Genomic DNA, 25,737 nt, shown 5'->3' on the forward strand with positions numbered 1-25,737 from the left:
GTGCCCGGAAAAGCTGGATCCGAAACTGGGAGAAGTTTTTCTGGACTGGATGCAGTTTTCCAGGCACCTGGATTGGCTAAGAAGCCGACCGCAGAGACTCGCAAAGCACTGCGCCATTACTGTACATTCGCTCATCCCTAATTACAAATAAACACCTGACTCAACTGTGTATGACAAACAGATAAATGTATTGTAAATCTAATGCAAGCTCTTCTTCCCTAAATGCAGCCTGTGTATGGCTCCCACCCTCCTCTGCCTTCTCTGTCCATTAGGTTACCCCTACTGGACTGTATAACCTTCCATGTAACCATTCCTGCCCAAATCAATCATGGCCGCCGCAGATCTGCCCTATCCATGACGTCATCAGAGAAAAACCCTCTCTCGGAGGCCCTGTAGTGTTACTCCGCAGTTTGACAAAATATAGTCCCAAGTAGATGCTGTTGAAGTAGCATTTGTAAGTCGAATTCGGATAAAGAGAATTGTTCTACAGAATCTAAATGGAATCAGAACATAGAGGAGAAACAGCGCTTTCCTCATCACGTAGTCCCGGGCGGAGGGATACGTTGGTGTCCTCGTAGGTGCCGGAGCGAACATTGCGGCCAGTGCTGAGTAAAGCGAGAAGCCTCCGGTTGGGATATTGGCGGTAAATATCGGCGAGGAGAGCCCGGAGGGAGGGTATGGCGGCTTTTTGCTTATGTGGTTCTGTATGAGTCCTGTGTTAGTTTTTGTTCGGGTGGTTGTTACAAGATGGCGGCTGGCGGCAGGCAGTGACTGGGCAGCCCGGAGGAGAGGACCCCGGGGGGAGTGAGGCGCTGTGCGCGGGCTTACACCACCTCACTATATGAGTAGGGGGCCTGGCGTGAGCCTCGTGCGGTCTGTGGCGCCTACAGGTGCCGTGTCCTCCTCCTCATTCACGTGGTGTCGTGCTGAGGGGGACCTGACCGGGCTGGGGGCCGCCATGGTGGGATATACTATGACTAATGGCAGAGAACTAGTCCGAGTCCTGTGACGGGATGTGAGGAGGGGGATGGGATATATACTGTATACATAGGACTCTTATGCTGCGTTTACACGAACCGATAATTCGCCCAATCCATCGTTTAACGATTTGGTTTTTATAATGATCAGCGTTTAGGGCCCTATTCTACGGGACGATTATCGTTCGCGTAATCGTTAACGATAAACGATCGCTATTGTTAAATGGAACGATAATCGTTACTTATGCTCGTTCTCGCGGTCGTCTTGTCGTCACTATTGCGAACGACGTCTTAGTGTGAACGAGCGACGATAAAAATAGGTCCAGGTCTTCTAAAATGATCAACGATTTCTCGTTCGGAAGTTAATTGTTGACTGCTATTCAACCGAACGATTATCGCTTAGATTCAAACGACTTAACGATAATCGTCCCGTGGAATAGGGCTTTTAGATGAATAAATCGTTAGAAAAATCGTTAATGCGATCGTTTTTAAGATCGCTTAAGCCCATCTTACACATAGGGTGAATCTTTGAAAGGCTGTTTACACGAAGAGATCTGAATTTTTAGCAAACGATTTGAGAACATGTTGAAAGATCAAAATGAACGATTTCTCGCTCGTAGCTTGATTGATTGTTGTGTTTACACGGATTTATTATCGCTCAGATGCGATTGTTATTGTGAAAATTTGAACGATAATTGTAAATGCAGCATTAGGTTCCTCTAGCTTGGATACAAGATGAGATCCGGTGGTACATGCAGGATACAGGTTTCATATGGCTTCCTGTTGCACAGGGATAGGGAACCTTGGCTCTCCAGCTGCTGCAAAACTACAACTAAAGCTTTGGCTGTCCAGGCATGATGGGAGTTGTAGTTTCGCAACAGCTGGAGAGCCAAGGTTCCTACCCCTGCTGTAGCACATTTCCCACATATATATATATAGCAGCTGCTTCTGAAGATCCTAGAACAGGGATGAGGAATCTTCAGCCCTCCAGCTGTTGCTTAAAGGGGTATTCCGGGAAATGAAGATCGCTGAGGGTTCGACAACTGAACCCCCTGGCGATCTCTGTATCTGATCCCACCGGCTATGTTATGAATAGAGCCCCGGGTTGGCACACGACCCGTGTCTCTATTCGTTCCTGATCAGCTGTTGGGCACCTGCACTGCAAAGTGAATGGGGCCTGAAGCAGTTTGTCTACTCTTTATCGGAGACAATGTTCACCGTGTAGTGCGGGCCTCAAATAGTTGAATAAAATGGGTGTTGGCACCCAGACAGTTAATTTTGCCAAGATAACACCTTTAAATGGTCATTAACTATTCAACAAACTTTTAAAGATCAGCTGGTGCGTGTGTACATGTGGGGTAGCACATTTCCTTGCCGTAAGCAGCAGCATGGAGGACATCATTAGAGCAGTTCTGAGTAAAGTGTGAATTCAGCATCGGGGTATATAACAGTTACTAGAGTACGGATGGGAAACCTTCTGCCCTCAGGCTGTTGCAAAACTACAATTACCATCATGCCGCAGCATGATGGGAATTGTAGTTCTGCAACAGCTGGAGGGCCAAAGGTTCTCCATGCCTGCCCTAGAGCATTCATAGTTCTCTGTGTCTCTAGTTTACTGCTCCTCCCCTCTCTGGGGAGCATCTCTTAAAGGGGTTATCCAGCGCTACTAAAACATGGCCACTTTCCCCTACTGTTGTCTCCAGTTTGGGTCGCTTTTGAAACTCAGTTCCATTGAAGTAAATGGAGCTTAATTGCAAACTGCACCTGAACTGGAGACAACAATAGGGGGAAAAGTGGCCATGTTTTTGTAGTGCTGGATAACCCCTTTAGGCCACCTTCAAGTTGCATTTCTCTTATTGCAAGTAATGTGATTCAAGGATTTCTATTGAAAAATGAAAAAAAAAAAATGCAACACACGTTGATACATGCGTTGTGCTCCGGGTACTCCTGTCTTCCTATCTCCAGTCTTCCAGTACTTATCAATTGCTGTATGTCCTGCAGGAAGTGGTGTATTCTTTTCAGTCTGACACAGTGATCTCTGCTGCCACCCCTGTCACTCATACGAATTGTCCAGAGTAGCAGCAAATCCCCATAGAAAACCTCTGCTGCTCTGGACAGTTCCTGCCATGGACAGAGGTGGCAGCAGAGAGCACTGTGTCAGACTGGAAAGAATACACCACATACAGCAGCTTATAAGTACTGGAAGACTGGAGATTTTTAAATAGAAGTAAACTACAAATCTATATAACTTTCTGAAACCAGTTGATTAGAAATAAATAAATTCTCGTTGGAATACCCCTTTAAGCTTGGACAAAAAAACATAAAGGTCGAAATGCCACAATCTGGATAAGTGCAAAAATATACTGTAGTATTTTATTTTCCTTTTGGCCTTCAGGTAACATCTGGCTGCAGTGTTTTCAGTAGTGTGACCCGTCATAAGTATATGTGTGTGTGTGTGTGTGTATATATATATATATATATATATATATATATATATATATATATATATATATATATATGTATGTATGTGTTGCATAGGAGCGCTCTAGAGAAGAAGTCAAGCAGGCCACACAGTGTTCATGCTGAGCCTGATACTGTATATTGCAGATGGCGGCCACAGGTTACATCAATGTGATTGGTAATGAAGGTAATGCTCTGAATGTTCCGGTAAAATGAATTTTTATTTTTTGTAATGAATTGAACTAAACATTTAAAGAGAACCTGTCAGCTTCTATCTCTTTCTCTTATATTGTGTTCCACAGAAATGTAGACTTGTCAAAAGTTATTTCCGCTTTAGCTTCTCGATGAAGCATGTGCTCAATGTGACAATGGTGGAATCATGACAAATGTCCCGGTGCGGATCGTACAGGTCGTGTACTGTAATACACAGCACAGGCTGTAAGTGCAGACGCCTCATATAGTCACCACTTATTTCTATGTATGCTGCAGTCAGTGCAGAGGGCAGTGGAACTGAGGGAGAAGGGCAAATAGTGCATAATAGAAAAAAAAAAAAAAAAAAAAAGGTTTTTGCAATGTAGAGTAATGTGGTGGATTTTACATGGTGGCCACTGTAACTGTCCATGGCAAATGATTAGAACCCTGTCAGGACTGCTACCTGTCAAATAACCTATTAAAGTCCACAGTCACTAGCGATAGTATAGTGGCACTAGGCAGATTCCTCGTCCGCCCAAAGAATGGAATCTGCCCAAGCATAGAATAGAGCCTATGGGACGAGCAAAACCTTCTTTCCTCTAGACGTAGAGGACGCCCCCTTGTCATGGTTACAGGTCTGAGTATAAAAAGATCACTTCAAAGATCTCTGTACTGTCCATTCATATATTTGTACATTGTGATTAGATCGCCCCTAAGATGTTTTTTTTTTCTAAACTAAACAGCCCCAAGCTTGATAACCTGTCCTGGTACTGTAACCCACCCATTCCCTTAACCCTTAGAGGACCGGGCCGATTTCAATTTTTGCGTTTTCGTTTTTTCCTCCTTGTGCTTAAAAGGCCATAGCACTTGCATTTTTTCACCTAAAAACCACTTGCGCCACTAATTGTACTTTGCAATGATAGGCTGAATTTTTTTCATAAAGTACACTGCGAAACCAGAAAAAAAATTCAATGTGGTGAAATTGAAAAAAAAAACAAAACGCATTTCTTTTATTTGTCGTTTTTACGCCGTAGTTACCTGTATAACTTTCATTGTATCTGATGGCCTGTAAAAAGTTCTATGGGGCTGTGTCAGGTGTCATTTTTTGCGCCATGATGCGTTCTTTCTATCGGTACCTTGATTGCGCATATACGACTTTTTGATCGCTTTTTATTACAATTTTTCTTGATTTGATGTGACCAAAAACGCACACTTTGGGATTTTTGCGCTGATGCCATTTACCGTGCGAGATCAGGAATGTGATTAATAGTTCAGGCGATTATGCACGCGGCGATAGCAAACATGTTTATTTATTTTTATTTATAACATTGGAAAAGGGGGTTGATTCAAACTTTTATTAGGAGAGGAGGCTTTTTATTAATAACACTTTTTTTTTTTTTTACACTTATACTAGAAGCCCCGCTGGGGTTAGGGTTATTCCCCCCTGGGGTTAGGGTTATTTCCCCCTGGGGGACTTCTAGTATAAGTACACTGATCTCTCATTGCGATATATGCAGCATAGATCGATGAAATAGGCACATTGATTGCTTCCGGCTGCCGTTACGGCGCTGAGCCCGGCGGCAGCAGGATGTGTGGACAACGTCCCGGAGGAGACTATCCACCCCACTAGACACCAGGGAACGGCTGCATCATGTAATCAGATGCAGCTGTCAACTTTGACAGCTGCATCCGATTACTTTATTAGCGGGCACGGCTGAACACATGTAGGCGGCCCTGGACGTTCAGGTACGTCCAGTGTCGCCTAAGGGTTAAAGGGGTTATCCAGCGCTACAAAAACATGGCCACTTTTCCTCCTCTCTTGTCTCCAGATTGGTTGCAGTTTCAAACTCAGTTCCATTAAAGTAAATGGAGCTTAGTTGCAAACCACACCTGAACTGGAGACAAGAGAGGGGGAAAAGTGGCCATGTTTTTGTAGCGCTGGATAACCCCTTTAATGACCTCCTCTACACACGCTCCAGTTTAGCCATGTCTTTCTCATATACTTATATACACAGTATTCCATGTGTGGTCTGACCAGTGTTTTTTTAAGGGGCAAAACTATGTTCTCACCTTAAGCATCTCGGCCTCTTTTGATGCATCCCATTATTTGATTAGCCTTTGCAGCTGCTGCCTGGCACTGATCTCTAAAGTTCAGTTTTCTGTCCATCAATAGAGGAAGTGATCTCCCCCCGGGATCCCATCAGTAAGTGATACATCCTCAGTGTGCCCCTCATGATCAGGATGGTTATTTAGAGGTTGTCTCTTTAGAAACAATGGTCTTGTTTAGCCCGGCAGGGGAGCTCTAGTATCATATGGCAGCCATTCAGATTGTCTGGCCTTGTAATACATGGAGAGCTGCAGATCTCCCTTTTCCCCCTTTTCTTGTTCATGTGCTGTAGTAGGGCATACGGTTTGAGACAATCCCTTTAATGTTTGATTGCATTTACAAATTTAAAGTAAGACATAGAAAACAAAAAGATGTTGAAAAGAAATTAGAATGTTAAAATGTTTTTATTTATCCTGTTCTCAAGTTTATAGTTGTGTCCTCTATAAGGGTGGGTTCAGACTGAGGAATTCTCGCGGAAAATGTCTGCGGAATTCAGTCAGCTGCCCGCCCGCACGGGCACGCGCTTTTCCGCCGGCTCCATAGACACCATTCTATGGGCCGGCGTATTCCGCGATCCGGTGAAAGAAGTGACATGACACTTCTTTCAGCGTATAGTGGAATATGCCGGCCCATAGAATGGTGTCTATGGGGCCGGCGGAAAGGCGCCCAGATGTGCGGGCGGACAGCTGACAGAATTCCGCAGACATTTTCTGCGAGAATTGCTCAGTCTGAACCCACCCTTAGGCTTCATTCCCACTGAGGAAAACTAGCGTAATTCTGCGGCGGAATTGCCTGCCACGGAATGCCGTTAGCCTCCCTCTCATAAGGGAGTCTATGGGAGGTGCGCACTCCTGCTCTGTCCGCGCTGAAGAATGAACATATTCATTCTTCAGCGCGGACAGAGCAGGAGCGCGTGCCTCCCATAGACCCCCATTATGAGAGGGAGGCTAACGGCATTCCGTGGCAGGCAATTCCTCAGCGGAATTCCGCTAGTTTTCCTCAGTGGGAACGAAGCCTTAGAGCAGGAAGAGCATATTTCGCTCGGGAGGGCCAGGCTTAAAGAGGTTGTTCATAAAAAAAATTTCTTTCAAATCAACGAGTGCCAGAGATTTGCAATTTACTTCTATTAAAAAATCTCAAGTCTTCCAAAACATATCAGCTACTGTATGTCCTGCAGGAAGTGGTGTATTCTCTCTAGTCTGACACAGTGCTCTCTGCTGCCACCTCTGTCCATGTTAGGAACTTCCAGAGCAGGAGCAAATCCCCATAGAAAACCTATTCCAGACTGGAGTGAATACCACATACTGGAGGACATACAGCAGCTGATAATTACAGGAAGACTTAAGTGTTTTTTTAATAGAAGTAAATTACAAATCTCTGTAATGATGTAGAAACCAGTGAGAGTGGGAGTGTGATAGGGGGGACCGGAGGAGGTGAGTACATCTTGATTATTATTTTTATACCACTCCCAGACCTGCAGAAAAAAAAAACTTCTCTTTCCTGGACAACTCATTTAAAGTGTAGTTACAGTCGGCAGTGGTCGTCTTTTGTTGAAACCTACTATTTGTAATACAGTCACGAAATATGTTGCGGTGTGGGTGTTGTAATGACATGTGGTTGTCATCCTGCAGCCGTGGCGGTATATAGAACGGCTCATATATCCATTTTCCTCTTTGCTGTGCACCTCATGACACGGTGATGATTAGTGGACGTCTCCCGCCTGTAGCTTCTGCATTTATTACCTCTCTTGGTTGGGAGAATTGCTTTGGATTACCTCACACAATGGAGGCTTCACTTTATATAAAACTGCATCAAATGTAAAAAGCTCAACTCATTTAAATGTAAATAATAGTAGTAATGTCATTCGAATCATCTGCTTCAATGTCCACCGAAATTTGCCGTCTCTTTCCCACAAGAGATCTTGAGCTTACATGGCAATTTTCTTCACAAAAGTTTGCAATCCCCCCCCCCCAAATAATAACATGATAAAGCAAAAAACCCCATTAATATAAAAATAACATATGCAATGTTCCAGCAAAGACGTACAAGGCAAGTTTAATCCCCGCACGATGTTACTAAAGTTTTATGAAAATTAGCGCAACAGACAGATCTCCTCATACTTTACCGCAGCACGCATGTATATTCTTTTGACAGACGTCGTAATCAGCCCGTACATAGAATGAAGTCTGTGACACGGGCGGAGACGCGAGCTCCCGCCTCAGTCTGCAGAATGTCCGTCAACATTCTGTAGTGTGCACGCACTCTAAAGGGCGGGTTCACACTACGGAATTCTCGCGGACAATGTCCGCAGAATTCCGTCAGCTGTCCGCCGCAGAATTACGCTAGTTTTCCTCAGTGGGAATGAAGCCTAAGGGTGGGTTCAGACTGAGCAATTCTCGCAGAAAATGTCCGCGGAATTCTGTCAGCTGTCCGCCCGCACATCTGGGCGCCTTTCCGCCGGCCCCATAGACACCATTCTATGGGCCGGCGTATTCCACTGTACGCTGGAAGAAGTGTCATGTCACTTCTTTCTGCGGATCGCGGAATACGCCGGCCCATAGAATGGTGTCTATGGAGCCGGCGGAAAAGCTTGTGCCCGTGCGGGCGGACAGCTGACTGAATTCCGCGGACATTGTCCGCGAGAATTCCGTAGTGTGAATCCACCCTAACACAGTGATCTCTGAAGATGAAGAGATTTGCTACTACTCTGCTTAGTTCCTGACATGGACAGAGGTGGCAGCAGAGAGCAGTGTGTCAGACGAGAGAATACACCACTTCCTGCAGGACATACAGCAACTGATAAGTACTGGAAGACTGGAGATTTTTAAATAAAAGTAAATTACAAATCTGTATAACTTTCTGACGCCAGTTGATTTGAAAAAAAGGTTTACATCGTTGTCCGAGGCTTCATTTTAGAGTTTTGTTTTTATTTTTGTCGTCTGGGCAGATTCGGTGTCAGAGACCCCAAGTGGGGCCTCTGGCGCACATGTGAACCTAACTAAATTTCCAGGTGATCTGCAAAAATAAAAAAAGTCTGGTTAAAGAGGTACTCCGGGCTGGGGTTATTTGTAGGGTATGGCCGGGGAAGGGGTGGAAATAGAAGCCGCCGCTCACTTACCTCCCCGGTTCTATCGCCGGGTCACCGGATCGCGTTGCCCCTTTCTTCTGTCCCACGGCCCCTTCCTGGTCTGAGCTGGGGCTTGAGACGTGACGTCTCAAGGCAGCTCAGCTATTCAGCTGTCGAGGCGGATGTGTGAATAGGGCCTTAATCCCATTCAGTAGTTAACCTTTTTCTTTCTTTCTGTTTTTTTTTTTTTTTTTAACGCTAGCTCTATCTCCATTATCAAATATAATTTTATGGTATAGTTACCTAATATTGCCTCACTTGGATATCGTCACAAGGTGGGTGTTGAAAGCGTTTCTCTCGTTTTTTTTGGGAAGTCGTTTCAAGGCTGTGCATGTTTAAGAGCCCTTTCATCATTCGCTGTGAGGTATATTTAGAGCTGGGGTTGGAGTTCCAGCTCTGGAGGTTGCAGACTCACAGACTGATTCCTAACTCTCTTTCATCACAGTCTTTTCATGCAGTTAGCAGCTAGACTTCCTTGCTGTGTCACCACACTTCCTGCATTATTTTTTGGATTGTTTGTTTTTTATACTATTTACTGCCTATTCAGTGAAAACATAAGACACGGTGCAGACAAATATCAGGGAAATTAGTGCTATTGAGCAGTCACCAATTCAGCAGAACTCCAGTGGAGGAACTGTATGCACATAGGTTAGTGAGTACAACATACAGCTGGTTTTATTTAATAGTTATACGAGCACTCTGCGGAATTATATTTTTTAAATCAACTGGTTTCAGAAAGTTATACAGATATGTAAACTAATATTTAAAAAAAAAAAAAACTCAAGTCTTTCAGTACTTATCAGCTGCTGTATGTCCTGCAGAAAGTAGTGTATTCTTTCCAGTCTGACACAGTGCTCTCTGCCGCCACCTCTGTTCATGTCAGGAGAGGTCACATGTGCCGAACGCTGTTACTTTTAGATCATGTTAGGTACAATGAAATGATTGGATCATATGGTAGCAAGCTGTGGTATTCCTTGGCATCCTGTTTTCCTAGATAGTGGACATACAAGATGAGAAGTTACACGTCTATTCACCCAGTCGAAACTCTTGACAATGTGACACCAAGAGAAAAAATTGCTTGGTTTTTAGCCACAAACTTGAATTTCTCTGCATTCTTTACAAAATGTCAGGTTTTGATGCAAGATTGCATGAAGGTGCCCATGACTACAAAACAGGGCCGCATCAGCACAGGGCTTATAAGATGCAGTACACCAGGGACACAGCCATGTGCTTCCCGCTCTATTATCACTGAAAAGGCATATGCAGGCTTATGACTGGTACTGTACATCAGAAATTTGCCTAGCACAATGTAATATATTTAATAGCATTTAAATCAAATAAAGCAGCTAGTAATGTTTCTTTGAAGGACCCTGGTAATAAGTACATAATGTTTCAGCTCCCATTCAGACAGTCAGTAGGTTCATCCTTGATGCGCTCTTACTGTCTGCTCAAGGTTGATGTATTCCCTGGCAGCACCTGAATAATGTGTATATACTATATTTACACCTGTCCTTGTTCTCCGACGTGCTGGGATACAGGAATCGCTATGCTTGGGTTGGCAACGTATCATAGTCTGCGCCTAGACCTGGCTCATTCCACTTTGTGATAAGGAAACCTATCTAGCACCAGTGTTATATATATATTTCCCCCAAAATAAGACTGTGTCTTATATTAATTTTTGCTCTCAAAGATGCGCTAGGTGTTATTTTTTAGAGGATGTCTTATAATTCCATGAAAAAGAATTCACATGCACAGCAGGGACAGAGCGTGCGGTATTGTGGCTTCTGGCCACCAGGGGGAGCTCACCACGGCACATTCATACAGCACAGCAGGGACAGCGTATGGTATAGCGACAGGATAACTGTAGACTGTGTGCAGCTCTACATCAGGTGGTAGAGGACAACAGGGATGGGGGCAGGTGACGGGTCTCTTGATGCCTTGCCTGCACATTTACAAGTGACGAAACATCGGGGTTGGCGACAAGTGACAGCTGCTCTGCAAGGGACGGTGAAGGTAGGGGACAATGGCAGCGGGCTAAAAAGAATCACAGCTGCATGCCCTGGTGTTCTGTTCGGCGGGCATGCTTCCAAACAAAAACTTTGCTAGGTCTTACTTTTGGAGGAGGCCTTATATTCAGCAATCCAGCCAAACCTCTACCAGGTCTTATTTTCAGGGAAAGAGGTTAGCCATTTTAATGCATTTTAAAGCCCCCTTTACCTATACGACCAGGGCTATATAATAATTACTATACAGTGGTGCCTTGGATTAAGAGTATAATTCGTCCCGGGACCGCGCTTGTAATCCAAATCCACTTTTAAACTAAAGCAAATTTTCCCATAAGGAATCATAGAAATGCAGACAATTGGTTCCACACCCCAAAAATAATGATTTATTATTCTGAATAACATGTAAAACAAATGAAACAAACATTCAGAAACAGCAGAATATGTGATATTATAAGTTACTGTACAGTAATGGAGAGGATGGGAAACACCAGGGCGGACAGAGACTGCAGGGAGCATGAAGGAATGAGCAGGGCAGATGTGGGCACATACATGCAGCACTCTCTGTCCGGGGAGAGAGGGGTTACAGCTATGGAGAGATTACCTCCACAGTCCTGTCCCCTGATGTAAGCCCCAGCCTGAAGTGGATCTGGTATCATTTGGAAGGTGAGGGAGACTTGGGTCGGAGTACAGTGCTGTAGACCCCGCTATACAGACCATGCCCCCCCTCCACTCCCCCTCCCACCCAGTACAGGGAGCTCTTACACCAAAGCAATGCTCTTAAACCAAGTCACAATTTTGAAAAACTGTGAGCTCTTAAACCAAAACGCTCTTAAACCAAGTTAATCTTAAACCAAGGTACCACTGTATAGGGCAATATGGTGGTTACACCCCCAAAAACCACTGTGATCATGTGATGCTGCCATTCATGCAAACAGATGGGCCACGTTACGACCCACAGTCACGTTCCCACCCCGCAATCACAAAAAATTAATCTTGGATGGATATTTTGTGACTGTGGGGTTGCGGTTAAGGCCACTTGTGATTTGCAGCACACCCCTGTTCACTTGCATGAGTGTCGGAGTTGTGCAGTCGTATAAAAGGCTTTGGTTAGAAGTGTGGCCTTCCTGGCATGGTTCCTAGATCTTCCATCTGTATCAGATTATATATGTATCTACCTTTCAGATATATCATGAATGGTTTTAGCAGCACGTCCATTGTTTTTTTTTATGCTTGTGACTTGGGCTTTTGAGCCTCATCTTATTATGTCTGAATGGCGCCAATTTACTGTACGTCTTATTTGTAGGGAGGAAAATGGTCGGGATTGTATCTGTGATCACAAACATAATGGTTTCCTTGTAGTATAGGCTCCTTTCTCACTGCCTTTTCTTCTTCTTTTCTATACCCTTGTATCATTAGTCACATTAAGGGGAATGAGTCACCTCCGTGTTATTAGTGATTATAACCAGATAATCAAACCTTTTTTTTCTAATCAGTCCCTATTTTCATTTTTTTTTTTTTTAGTCCATCTTGCCTGAGTGTTTTTTAACAGCATTTAGTGGTATGCCCTGGACATCCAGTGATCATGTCATAGTGGTGCCATTTGGTGACCGATCCCAGAAACCTAACAATTTGTGGCTAACTGGTTAAAGTGCTAGAAGACCTGTCCCCTCTCCATAGGAAAGGGGAGAAGTAAGACATTGCTGTGGGTCAGACCTCCGTACCCCCCACAATCTCTTTATTGGCCTGCGGCTCCTTTGTATTGGATAGTGCCGGCGTGTATGGCAGGTGACCCGCTGCTCCATTCATTCCTGTATATTCCTGAGCTCTGTATATTAAAAAATGAACTTACCTGGTCCTGCCATAGCGCCGTTCCTCTTTCTTGTACCCCGCCACTTGGGCCCAGAGCAGGACCTTCCCCCTCAGCCAATCACAGGCTGAGACGAGACACTATTGCGGCCAGTGATTGGCTGAGCGGGAAGGACCTACTCAGAGCAAGTTGAAGTAATGGATAGCAGAGGACCGAAAGAAGAACGGGTGCTTGGATGAACCAGCAGGGCGTTGAGGATAGGTATATATAATATTTGCTATTTTACCATGCCCTGTGAACCATATATTTATATATTTTTCTATCCCGTAAGTCCACGCTCACTATGCTTTTACTGGGACTTTTTTTTTTTGCTTTATCTACTTATTGTCCATTGACCGTCTTAACTGTGAGAATCTCCAAAGTAATCTTTATGACACCATCCTTTATGTAACAAGGTGCCAGCCTTTCCCTCTCATCATGCCACTAGGGAGCCTTGGCAATACACGGCTTGGCACAAGGCTTGGTGTTAAATCTAGCTTATAATTACCATTTATTCCGATGCTGGCAGCCGCGATCACCAGGACTGCATGCAGCAGATGTCTACTCATTTCTATAGCTCGGTGGCTTCACAGGAGGATGTGACATCCTAACAACCAGCTTTGCGGCTACCACATCTTCCTTCTACCTATATTAACTAGCTGGAGGTCTGATGTTTATTTTGTTGGGAAATAGATGACAGGGATCGCTGACAGGCGTAAGCACGCTGCGGTATAGGCAAAGAAATGATTAAAAAGCTCAATAATAGCTATTATTACAATGGTTTGAGAATGTGGGTTTCTTCATTGTTCCCAAGCTCCTGGGATAACCATGGCAGAATTAATTGATTTTTAGCGGGAAGCGGTAGTATACAATACTCTACTTATGAGGTTTGCGGAAACAATTTTCTACTCATTTTCTATGCATAATGTGCCTGATAAAAGTCGTCTTCCTTATTGTTTTCATGGTTTTGTTATATTTTATGTAAGTGCTACTGGAAATTTTCAATGAAGCCCCATACTTTGTCAGCTTTTCCATCATTTCATACCCAAACCCTTAGATTTGGGGTCACCTGAGCCCTTGGGGACAGTGAGTAGACAGTAGGTACTTGCAGGGCTTTTGAGGCCATTTAGGCCTCATTTACAAGTATGTAGTGCGAGCCGCAGTCGTCCGCAATGCATGTCAAAAGTCCATTCTCGGCACTCACCAAATCATGCTTCAAAGTTATTTTATTGAAGAAAAGTCATCAAAATACATATGACGGGACGTTTCGGCATCAAGCCTTCCTCAACTGTCCGCAATGCATGGACCTGTTCATTGAAGAATAGTGATTAGAGATGAGCAAATTTACATTACAAACAAAACAAATAGCTGTGTTTGCTCGGCACTCACCTTATATTCCGACTACCTTTCATCTCCATGCTGACACCTGCCACTCCACCCGGGCTGCCTGGGAAAACTGGATCCAGTCCTGGAAACGTTTCCCAGGACTGCATCCAGCTTTTCCAGGAACCTGGGGTGGAGCAGCACTGAGGTCAAAGACAGCATATAAGCTGAGTGCCGAGCAAACAAAGCTATACGCTTGGTTTGTAATGTAAATTTGCTCTTCTCTAATGGTTATCACTATTCTTCAATGAACATGTCTGTGCGTTGCGGGCAGCTACAGATCACAGCCTGGTAACGCGCACGGACTTGTGAACGGGACCTCATGGGTCTGTAGTGCTGTCTGCAGTTGGAGACAGAACTACGGATGTGTGATTGAGAGGCCTCAGATACCACAATACTACGACGAAAGTTATATTTTGATAGTTTTAATTTTTTTTATATTTTCGAAAGCTTTCTTCTTTTTAACATATACAGAGAAATTAAACATGTATAATAAACAATATATTCGTATTGCAGTATACTGTAATTTTACTGATCTGGCCGGGAGGCTTTAAAGGGGTAGTGCACCAAAAAAAAATTTCTTTCAAATCAACTGCTGCCATGAAGTGCCAGAGATTTGTAATTTACTTCTATTAAAAAATCTCAAGCCTTCCAGTACTTATCAGCTGCTGTATGCCCAACAGGAAGTTGTATTATTTCCAGTCTGGACAGCAGGAGAGGTTTTCTATGAGGATTTGCTCCTGTTTTGGACAGTTCCTGACATGGACAGAGGAGGCAACAGAGAGCACTGTGTCAGACAGGAAAGAAAACACCACTTCCTGCTGGACACACAGCAGCTGATAAGTACTGGAAGACTTGAGATTTTTTAATAGAAGTGAATTACAAATCTCTGGCACTTTATGGCACCAGTTGATTTGAAAGAAAATTTTTTTGGGTGGACTACCCCTTTAAGTAGACCCATGACTGACATAAAGGGGTACTCTGGAGAAAAAAAATAGTTTTTAAATCAACTGGGATCAGAAAGCTATATAGATTTGTAATTTACTTCTATTGAAAAGTATCAAGCTTTCCAATACTTATCATCTGCTGTATGTCCTGCAGGAAGTAATGTATTCTTTACAGTCTGACACAGTGCTCTCTGCTGCCACTTCTGTTGGTGACAGGAACTGTCCAAAACAGGAGAGGTTTTCTATTTGGTTATCTTCTACTGCCCTGGACGGACAGAGGTCCAACTGGAAAGAATCCTCCACTTCTGCAGGGCTTAAAGGGGTAGTGCGGTGCTAAGACATTATTTACAAAATAACACACATTACAAAGTTATACAACTTTGTAATGTATGTTATGTAAGTGAATGGCCCCCTTCCCAGTGTTCCCCGACCCCCGCCCGTGGACCCGGAAATGTAGTGCATTATACATTACCTGATTCGTGTCGACCCCCGTCCGCCGTCTTCTGACAGTGATGTAATCTTCGGGAGGCCGGCCGCGTCATAACTGTGCTCAGCCGCGATTGGCTGAGCATAACTGTGCGCAGCCAATCGCAACTGAACATAGTTATGACACGGCAGAGGGGGGCCGGCATGAGAGACGGCAGGAGCGGGTTGGCCGGCCTCCCGAAGATTACATCACTGTCAGAAGACGGCGGACGGGGGTCGACACGAATCAGGTATGTATAATGCACTACACTTCCGGGTCCACGGGCGGGGGTCGGGGAACACTGGGAAGGGGGCCATTCACTTACATAACATACATTACAAAGTTGTATAACTTTGTAATGTGTGTCATTTTGTGAATAATTTCTTAGCGCCGCACTACCCCTTTAACCCATACGTCACATGTCCTCAATAGCATTTCAAAGCGGGGCCGCGCGTAGCCCGGGACCGCCACTATTAGCGGGCACGGTCTGATCGCCGTGCCCGCTAATTAGCTAATCGGAGGCAGCTGTCAAAGTTGACAGCTGCCTCTGATTACCGGAGGCAAACGTTCCCTGGTGTCTAGTGGGGGAGATCGCTCCTCCGGGACGTTGTCCCAGAGGAGCGATCTCCCTCTCTGATGCTGGCCGGGGACTCGTCCAAGATGGCGCCGTCCCCGGCTCGGCACTCGTTTGTATTCGGCTGCAGCAGCTGAAAGCTAACGAGTGCCGATCTCATTGATCTTTGCTGTATATCTATACAGCAAAGATCTCAATGAGAGATCAAACTGTATATAACCCCAACCCCAGGGGGGCTTCTAGTATATGTGTAAAAAAAAAAAAAAAGTGTTGTTAATAGTAAAAAGCCCCCTCCCCTAATAAAAGTCTGAATCACCCCCCTTTTCCCAGGTTTTAAATAAAAGTAAATAAATAAATAAACATGTTTGGTATTGCCGCGTGCGTAATCGCCCGAACTATTAATTAATCACATTCCCCATCTCGCACGGTAAACGGCGTAAACGCAAAAAAATCCCAAAGTGCAAAATTGCGCATTTTTGGTCGCATCAAATCCAGAAAAAATTTTATAAAAAGCGATCAAAAAGTCGTATATGCGCAATCAAGGTACCGATAGAAAGAACACATCATGGCGCAAAGAATGACACCTGACACAGCCCCATAGACCAAATGATAAAAGCGCTGTAAGCCTGGGAATGGAGCGATTTTAAGGAACGTATATTTGTTAACAATGGTTTGAATTTTTTACAGGCCATCAGATACAAGAAAAGTTATACATGTTATATATCGTTTTAATCGTAACGACTTGAGGAACATGCATAACAAGTCAGTTTTACCCCAGGGCGAATGGCGTAAAAACACAGTCCCCCCCAAATAAAAGAAATGCGTTTTTTTTTTTATTTCACCACACTTTGAATTTTTTCCTGCTTTTGCAGTGTACTTAATGCAAAAATTCAGCCTGTCATTGCAAAGTACAATTAGTGACGCAAAAAATAAGGGCTCATGTGGGTTTCTAGGTGGAAAAATGCAAGTGCTATGGCCTTTTAAACACAAGGAGGAAAAACCGAAAATGCAAAAACGAAAATGGGCCCCGTCCTTAAGGGGTTAAAGCAGATCTGTTTCTGTTTAACTGTCTAAAAGTTTAAGAAACTTTGGGGGAGATTTATCAAACATGGTGTAAAGTGAAACTGGCTCAGTTGCCCCTAGCAACCAATCAGATTCCACCTTTCATTTTCCAAAGAGTCTGTGAGGAATGAAAGGTGGAATCTGATTGGTTGCTAGGGGCAACTGAGCCAGTTTCACTTTACACCATGTTTGATAAATCTCCCCCTTTGTTTCTTGTTTTGTGACAAATAATGGCTTTCTCCAAATCAGGCCTCTTTCCTCCCCACCCCCTTCTTTCCATGTTCTTCATTCTGCAAAAATGGCTCAATCTGTCTCCAGAGAGATCCGCTCACATTGTTCTCATTTGCTGTAACTTTTGACATGTTATCAGACATGAGACCCACTGCAGTCCTGAGATACAGTCAGAGTGACTAGAGAAAGACAAAGGATATAGCTTATAGATGTCATCCCACTTCACAACTTTCACTGCTTAGCGCTGCTCTATAATGCCCTTCATGCTGCTGCTGCTTCTGAGGTTGTGCTGTAGACATATTGGTGAGCGGATCTTCTCTTCTGTGTATGTCCAAGGACAACTGACAATCAGAGATGGAGACATCAGAGAGGAAAATTGGTGAAAATACCATAAACAAGTAATATAATGGCCAGAAATAGTGCTGCTACTCATGTATATACAAAGAACAGCTTATCTGAACAGAAAAACTAGAGCAAGCTCTATACAACCAGGAGGTGGGAGATTTCAGCTCTAAAATCTGCAAAATTATCAACATCCCAAATTTGTCCAGTTAGGGACTAGTATTATCATAAATGAGTAATGTATACAATGTAACAAATGCTAACGTTGTCTCACGATCCCTGGAAAGATGAGAAAAATACTTTTCTCTAGTTATTACATAACAACGACAAAGCATTTACATCACTGGGGAAGCGTGAATAACAGGAAAGCATTGCGACACTACGAGGGACCGCGATCGTCACTAGAAGTATGCACGTAGCCTTTTTTACGTGCAAATAACTAAATTGTCTGACTTGTGGTATTACTTTGGTTTTATGGTCATGGGGGGATGTGAAAGAAACCACTTTCTGATTTGTAATTCTTTATATTTCTTTATCTCTGTAGAATATTATGGGGTGGCCATCTTGCCTTAAAAGTATAAAAACTTTTAAGGCAAGATGTCCACCCCATAATAATCTACAGAGATAAAGAAATAAAAAAAATAACAAATCAGAAAGGGAACCTGTCACCCTGGCTGCCGGGGTGAAGCCTGCCTGACCCCCCCCGGTGGCGCCCCCTTTACTTATCCCCCTGTCGAAGTCCAGGTCCCAGACCAAGTCTGCGGCCAAAAAATCCCAGTGGGAAGCCATGCGCGCGCTCACCAGAGATGAGTCCGACGCCCATAGAGAATGACTGGAGCAGTCATTCTCTATGGGCATCGGACTCATCTCTGGTGAGCGCGCGCACTGCTTCCGTCGAGAATTTCTTGGCCGCGGGACGTGGTCCAGGACCAAGACTTCAAGGAAGGGGCACGTATAAGGGACTCCACCGGGGTTTCGGGCGGGCTTCACCCCGGCAGCCAGGGTGACAGGTTCCCATAAAACAGCATTAAGTGATCAAGCCCCATGGACATAGACAACAATGGACAGAAGCTGTCCTATAGACATGAATAGGAAAGGTGTCTGTCACCATTCCATGGGGGGGGGGGGCAATGAGCTATGAACATCTACTGTTTTCTCTACTGGTGTCACATTTCGCTGTAACGCTGGACATATCAGTCTCCTCCTTATCATCACAGACGAAACATGACGTTTTAGGCCTAGCAGTGAGAATAGAAAATGCAAGATTTTAGGATTATTTTAAAGTATAGGCAATAAAATTAAAAATTAGAAAAGAAAATCACCAAAAATGTTTAAATCTTTAAAAGTGTTTCAACTCTGCACTGCTGCATTTCTGTTCACCTGGTGGTTTGGTGCGGGGGAGTGAGGATGGGATGCGGCAGTGCTGAGCTGAATCAGCTCGGCATCACTTTGTCTCCCACTGAGGTTACACATGTTTCCAGGGACAATCCAAGCCCCGGAGATGAGTGTGACCTCAGTTGCAGACAGTGGAGGAGAATAAAGTATACTCACTGCTCCCCGATGTCCCGACCACCAGAGTGGAGAGTGGTGGTCACAAACCCTGGCAACAAGCTATCAACACTAAAGGGAAAAAAAGGGACACATCTTCAGAAGGAACCAATTTTCCTGATCCAAAGTATTTGCAAAATTGCTTTTCAATTCCCTATCACCTAAAAAATTATTTGTGATGGGAATACCCCTTTAACATAAAAACATGATTTAAACAGTTGGTGATTTTCAGACGACAAATTCCCTTTAACACAGAATTCCTTAAAAAAAAAAAAAAAAAAAAAAGGAATTTAAATATGGTTTTTCTAAACCAGTCAGCAACCTCTTTAAGAAATTGCATTGTATTTCTAGATGTGCCATTTCTCACACAGGTTCATTCACTTTTCGTCTGTTAGGGTGCGTTCACACCTACAGGATCTGCAGCAGATCTGCAGCAGATTTGATGCCGTGTTCAGTTATTTAAATGAAGTCTGCTGCAGAAAATCAGCTGCAGATCCTGTAGGTGTGAACGCACCATTAAAGTTCTCTTATACATTCAGATTTTGATCATTTTTTTTGTTCGCGTTTTTTTATGTGGTTTGGAAGCTAAAGCTGGGATGGATGTAGAATAGAGACGTCTGTCATCTCTTTTATACTTTCTCACCCCTTGTGATCCATAACTTCATCAACTGCACCAGCAAAACCCAACATGTGTAAGGGTGCGTCTTACATGTACAGATTTAGTTCCGGATTTGGGTTTGAGTTTTTAAACATGAAATCTTGAGAAGTCTTAGTGTTATTTTTTTATAACTTTAAGTGTCATTGTCATTGAAATTTTTTTTTTGCAGAAATCAATAGTACAGGCGATTTTAAGAAACTTTATAATTGGGTTTATTAGCTGAAAAATGCATTTTTATCATGAAAAAGCAGTTTGAAGCTCTTTGAAGCTCTCCCCCCTTCATTGTTCTCTATGGAGAGGGGAGGGGTTGAGGGAGATGAGGCACCAAAACAGGACAACAAAGAGTTAGTTTACAGCTACATCACTGGCTATCTCCTCTGACAGTCAGCGATGACCTCTCTGACCTCTGATTACCGGCTTTCATGCAGCATCCGCTGTGTAATCTTTTGTTCTCTGCTCTCTGTTGGCGACTAATCTCCCTTTTCCCCTCTCCATAGGTTACACAGGGCACGTCTGATGTAAAACAGTTGAGATTTCCTGGTAATGAGCAGTGAGGGGGGGGGGGGGGGCTGAGGAAAGTCTTTTTGAATGCAGATAATGGCATATTTGCCTAATAAACCCTATTACAAAGTTTCTTAAAATCGCCTGGACTATTGATTTCTGCAATAAAAATGAAACGACAGTGACACTTTAAGATATGTTCACATTTCATAAGCTCCGGTGTTTGTTATTTGAATCTGCGAGCAGAAGAATGAAAAAAAAAACAGCAAGGGGATCAATTGCGAAACAGAGCCTAATAGAGACCATTGCCTTTAATGGGGTCCATTGAGTTTCTAACATGGTGTCTGTCCTCTGGATCTGACCAGACAAAAAGTTACTGCGTGCTGCATTGTTTCGTCCGTCAACCTATGGCTGATAAAATGGGTCCAACTGATCAAGAAATTGTGCACCCAGCTGCACGACTTATCGAGCCTTGTGAGGGCCCTGTAAACAAGCAACGATCACAGAGATTGACGCTGGAGTTGTCTGATGTGGCGAATGCTGAGTGAGATCGCGCTGTTGGTTTTTGGTATGTCCAATCCTTCTGTTCTCAAGGGAGCTAAGCTGCCACCAGAGGTGTCTGCAGGTTTGCTGCCGCTACTCCTACTACGGCCAAATACGTCCGATAATCACTTTGTGTAATAGGGCAGAGGTGATTCAGGATATAAAGGTCTCTTGCTTTGGTTGGGCAGAACACCCACCGAAATTAATAGGTATCTATTGTCTTTGAAAGCTGCAGCCACGCACACCCATATTGTAGGTATACTACTTTTTTAGTTTATCTTATCATTTCACTTAGGGGGGGATTTACGAAGACAGGCGTACAAGTATGCCGTTCTTACATTAAGCTCCGCCTAAGGGGCGTACGCCTCTTAGTGAATCCAGCCGGTCGCGAAATCTAAATCTAAACTTTCTTCTAGCAGGTGTAGATTTGCGTCATGATTTACGCTTGCGAGCAGGCGTGAATCATGATAAATGAGGCGCGGGAGGAGGCCACACCTCCTCCCCACCTTATCAAACCCCCCCAAGCTCCGCCAGGCTGCCCATCGGACGAGCCGGGCATACGGGAGGCGTACGCCAGGGAGAAGGGGTGATTCTGCACCATCTCCCTGCCGGAGGCCTCTGGCGTACCTTTTATAAATGTCCCCCTAACTTCTATTATGGTAATTATTTTTTAGCTAATCTCAGTTTAGGCCTTGGGGCAAGCAGCATGCTTTTACTGCCACTGTAGGATATATATATATATATATATATATATATATATATATATATATATATATATATACTAATCAGATTGGCTTCAGTCCAGAATTCCTCCACGCTAAGCCTATGTTCACACTAGCATAATGGCATCCTCACGGATCCTGATGTTGACTTTAACCACATCCACCTGATTTTGGGTGGCATTACATGGGACGATTTTTCAGCGATTAACAATAAACAATCTCAAACGACCTCTATGAAAAACGATCTTAAATCATTCACCCTATTACGCGGGAAGATGATCGTTATGGTTGTTCTTGCGCTCGTCCTTTCCTGGCTGGTAGATCAGGGAACATCAGAACAACGTGTTATTATACCGAACGATTCGTGAACAATTTGGTCCAGATTTTATCAAACAATCAAGTCTTTTCGTTGGTCGTTTAAGGCCCTGTTCCACGGAACGATTATCGGCCATGTCGGCTGATCGTTGCGTCGTTTGTCTTTTTGTTGAAAAACAAAGGACTGTTATAGCAGCGATCTGCTGCCGTCGCTAAGTGGAATAGGAGCAGCATCAGCAGACCGCTACTATCCTCTATGGGCTGCCTGGACGATCTAGTGATCACCCGGGCAGCCCCTCCGCAGCTCCCCGCGGCCCCTCCTGCACTCACCTGCTCCCGCGTAGAATAGCGGCAGCGAGCAAGGAATGAGGAGCAAACGAGCGCTAATATATCCTCTTAGTCGCCCCGTGGAATAGGGGCTTTAATCATTGCATGCTATTACATGAAGCGCTTATCATTTAAATCCGATCTAACGATGTTTCAAGCGACAATTGTCACATGTAGTACGGCTCTTAGGCAAAAAAAAAAAAAAAAAGTCTAGCCTAGTGTTAACTAAGCCTCAACCCTGTTGCCGTCCTCTAGTCTCTCTTTCACATCGTGCTTCTGCCCTTACATTGAACTCAAGGTTGGCAGGCTGTCAACACGCAAAGCATACTTAGAGCCCGATGTGCCTATTGACATTAGGGAGCCACACGTTTACACACTTTTGGACTCGTGGTCAATCACACTTCATAGTCTCTCACCCTGATTGTGTATACATTAAAGTGCGACTTTTTCAGAAATCAATTACAGGCGATTTTAAGAAACTTTGTAATTGGGTTTATTAGGCAAATATGTCATTATCTGCATTCAAAAAGACTTTCCCCAGGTCCCCCCTCCCTCCCCTCTCTCATTTACTGCTCATTATTAGAAAATCTCGACTCTTTTACTTCAGTCGAGCCCTGTGTAATCTATGGAGAGGGGAGGGGGGAGGAGGCAGATTAGTCGGCAGCAGAGAGCTGAGAACAAAGGATTACACAGCGGGACCTGTGTGAAAGCGGTATTCAGAGGTCAAAGAGGTCAGTGCTGACCTCTGAGGAGTTAGCCCGGTGATGAAGCTGTAAATTAACTCTTTGTTGTCCTGTTTTGGTGCCTCATCTTCCTCCACCCCTCCCCTCTCCATAGGAGAACCATGGAGAGCTTCAAACTGCTTTTTTATGATAAAAATGCATTTTTCGCCTAATAAACCCAATTACAAAGTATCTTAAAATCGCCTGGACTATTGATTTCTGCAGAAAAAAAAAAAAAAAAATTTAAACGACAGGTACACTTTAACAAAATGGATCAAATAGAGTGGACTTTTTTCAGGTCAGTAGGTATGTTGGGCAGAAGGCAAATGGAAGGGCAGAAGCATGACATAGATGTAGCTTAACAACTCCATTACTTTATTATTTTGGTGGAAAATTTGCCCCTGTAATGACGGTACGAGACGGTAGATGTTACCTCTGACCTCCTGCGCTCAGTCTCTGGGCTTCACGTTGTGCGGCTTCTCTGTAAAGGGCAGGAGACAGTATGTGACATCTTTCTCTCTCTCTTCCCCCCCCCCCCCCCCCCCCCCCCCTTCCCGTTCTCTCTCTCGTCTGCGTTCTGTCATTTTTATTTGGAAGACATTACTATCTGAATGCATGCATAAATGCCAGTAGCAATTGCCGTATTACTTGCTCCAGTGAGGTGAATAAAATGTTATCTGCAGAAGCCAGTTGTACGGATGGGCGGGATGCACCGTGGTGGGGAATCTCAGCTCGGCTTTGGCCAGGGCTAATCGAGGGCTCCGTCGAGCATGTCCTGTTATTTAAATGGAAGTATTTTGGGGTCTGCAGCTCCTGTTAACACATTAACAAGAGCAATCTGGATGGCGAGCCCCTCGGGCTTGTTTTTCAGTAGAGGTTCACTGGTGTGTACACAATGACTTTGCACATTGCTCCCTTTTTAAGGCGACTCTGTGAGATATGCGAGACGGGTAGCTGTGAGATTGGTGACATTTTGTGTATCCAGTCCTGGATCGGTTCCCTCATTTTCCAGATATATTTTTGCACAGGCAATGACGGTAACCCTTTCCCTATTCGTTTTTTTTGTATGGTTGGCTATCGCCATAAGAAGGAAATGTTAGTAAACAAGATGTAACGCTTGGCTCAGACCTGCCTATAGATAGGGGAGGGGTGGTGACTTTTTCTGAGTCATACCTGCGACCGGATCACTTCCTCAGCAGTGATTCATATACGTATTGGATAGTTGTCACACAAAACCAGACACAGGGCATCATTGTGGAAAAACCCTAAGGACCGTCAGATAGGAACAATGTTTTATCTTCCCCTCTCTTTTTCCGGCTGCTGTTATTTAAAGTAATAAAATAATTTGCCTGGAAGACGTATAGACGGAGAGTGACAAATGATTTGTATTCAAATTTCCTCTAGCTATATACGTGCAGCTTGTTTCTGACAATTTCTTATGCCATGTTGCGTGCAAACATAGCACCAAACTCTGTGAACCTGCCCTAAAACCTGAGATTGGTGGCCATGGTGGGGCATGTATGTAGAAGAAACTAGTTGGCACTAGTGTCGAGCAGACTTGCTAAACTGTGCAGGTTCGGCAGCGTGTTCTTCAAGCCCAAACACTCTGCATTTAACTCTGGTGAAGTTGGATGCCGCCCTAGGGCTGCCAGGAAGACATGCATACAGCCTATGGCAATATCCATACTTTGCAGGACACCCTAGGACGTCATCCAACTTCCCTGAATCCGAGCGCTCAGTATTTGACTTCCGTCGGCTGGAGAATGTTATCGAATCCGAAAAGTTTAGCAGGTCCACTCATTACTAGTTGACATCGCTTATGATACAAGTTGATGCAGGGTGAAAAGTTGAGCAAAAGTTACTGAAACATATATAACACGCAATATGCTTCACAATTAAGTTGATGTGTGTTCAGTCATCCCCAATGTGCTTTGAAACCCTGTAACAGTACGGCACCCAGGCCATCCAGAAAAGCATTAGCATTAAAGGGGTAGTCCACCCAAAAAAAATTTCTTTCAAATCAACTGGTGCCATAAAGTGCCAGAGATTTGTAATTCACTTCTATTAAAAAATCTTAAGTCTTCCAGTACTTATCAGCTGCTGTGTGTCCAGCAGGAAGTGGTGTTTTCTTTCCTGTCTGACCCAGTGCTCTTTGTTGCCTCCTCTGTCCATGTCAGGAACTGTCCAAAGCAGCAGCAAATCCCCATAGAAAACCTCCCCTGCTCTCCAGACTGGAAATATTACAACTTCCTGTTGGGCATATAGCAGCTGATAAGTACTGGAAGACTTAAGATTTTTTAATAGAAGTGAATTACAAATCTCTGGCACTTTATGGCACCAGTTGATTTGAAAGAATTTTTTTTTGGGTGGACTACCCCTTTAAAGGGGTTGGCCACTTTTATAGTAGAATAGTTCAGTGTGCAGTATAAGTAAGTGTTCTTACTGTATATACTGACAACAGCTCTCTGTATACCCCATAGAGACTCCCCTCCTCCAGGCTGTGCTGTCCTGCTCTGTGGTGACCCTGTCCATAAAATAGCCGACATGGAGGAGCATGTGACCATGTCCCGCCCCCCCCCCTCCCAGTGTCCACCACTGACCCTGTATATGCCAATGAAGGACACCGGGGGGTGGGGCATGGTCACATGCTCCTCCATGTTGGCTATCTTATATACAGAATC

The 25,737-nt window shown here is 44.1% G+C and overlaps 1 protein-coding gene across 4 annotated transcripts in view; it reads left to right on the forward strand.

Moving 5' to 3' along the window:
* The first annotated feature begins 436 nt into the window (after positions 1-436).
* Positions 437-25,737, forward strand: part of ZNF335 (zinc finger protein 335) — a 67,285-nt gene continuing 41,984 nt past the window's right edge. For 3 of the 4 annotated variants that reach the window (XM_069952154.1, XM_069952151.1, XM_069952155.1), the window contains exon 1: positions 437-675. The gene's annotated coding sequence lies outside the window, so the exon portion shown is untranslated. The remainder of the gene's footprint in view (positions 676-25,737) is intronic. The other variant, XM_069952153.1, reaches the window with a different exon arrangement.

This window comes from Dendropsophus ebraccatus, chromosome 14 (genome assembly GCF_027789765.1).
Source record: "Dendropsophus ebraccatus isolate aDenEbr1 chromosome 14, aDenEbr1.pat, whole genome shotgun sequence".
Classification (NCBI taxonomy): Eukaryota; Metazoa; Chordata; class Amphibia; order Anura; family Hylidae; genus Dendropsophus; species Dendropsophus ebraccatus.